This window comes from Myotis brandtii, unplaced genomic scaffold, assembly GCF_000412655.1.
Source record: "Myotis brandtii unplaced genomic scaffold, ASM41265v1 scaffold1259, whole genome shotgun sequence".
Classification (NCBI taxonomy): domain Eukaryota; kingdom Metazoa; phylum Chordata; class Mammalia; order Chiroptera; family Vespertilionidae; genus Myotis; species Myotis brandtii.
In genome coordinates, this window is record NW_005354422.1 from 53,700 (window position 1) to 54,930 (window position 1,231).

A 1,231-nucleotide genomic window follows, 5' to 3' on the forward strand; every position below is an offset into this window, starting at 1 on the left:
GGGACAGCGCATGACCTATTATATCCAGCAATCCATATGGGGACTGAAAACTTTGCAATGATGACAATTAGTGAAGATATGAATCAACTAAAATAGTTGACAGGGACAATTCTTCCATCTTTGAAAATATCTACATCAAATCTGTTTAAATAGATTTTCATCTGCATAGTATAACACATTCTGACAAGACCACCACCACCACCAATGTGGTCAGTGTTGTGCCGATAAATGTTTAATAATTGAGGGACCCCCCCCCCGAGTGCACAAATTTTTGTGCACCTGGCTACTAGTTTGTAAATAAGAGTAAAGGAATTGATATTCTGGTGCAAGAGACAGAGCATAAACACCCAGGTAAATACACACACAACATAATTTCAGATAGTGATACAGACTGGGAAGGAAAAGCAATGGGGCTCTCAGATGGAGAGCGATGGGTGTGAGGAGGAAGTAAGGATTCGTTTGTCACAAAGGGTGTCCCCACAGGAGCGGGGGTGCAATGAGAGGAAAGAATGTGGGGGTTGCGAACCATCGCAGTGCGACAGGTGATTTTTGCAAAGTAACGGCCAGGGTTTTTACAGCAGCTCTTGCCCAGCGTGGGCCCCAGGGAAGCTGCCCGTGCATGACCCTGCTTGACCTCAAGGGCAGTGACAGATGTTTGCCACCCCAGCCACTACTGTCCCACACTGGAAAGCAGAGGAGACGCTGCTGCCTCGCGTGGGCAGCTCGCACGCAGCGCAGGAAGCAGTGGTTCTCGAAGTTGAGCAAAGGGAAGTGGCTAGACTTCAGACATGACACTCCTTGAGGCTTAGAGGAGACCTTTTTAGGGCAAAGTAAAGGAAGTTTTACTTTACCAGAGGTTGGTAAGCATAAGAAATTTACTTTCTTAGTAGAACTCGAGTTAAGGTTAGTGGGAGACCAGCAACAATACTGGGGACAGAGCTGTAACTGTCTGGTAATGAGAACTGGGGATTTTGGAGGGGTCCTCACCTTGGGTGACCCTGACAGTAGCAGCTTGGGATCCTGTGATGCTGTCTGGTGCTGTGATGGCCAGGGCATTGGAGATGCCACTAGGGCAGGACCCATGACCCCAGCCCAATCCTCCTGCATCTTGCATCCTGCAGTCCTATTCCCTCATTCTCTCCTCACCTGTGCTACTCCCAGAGATCATGAGGAAGATACAGTTTTTTGGCTGCAGTGAAAGCCCTTTCCTTTTAAAGGACTAAACTAATTT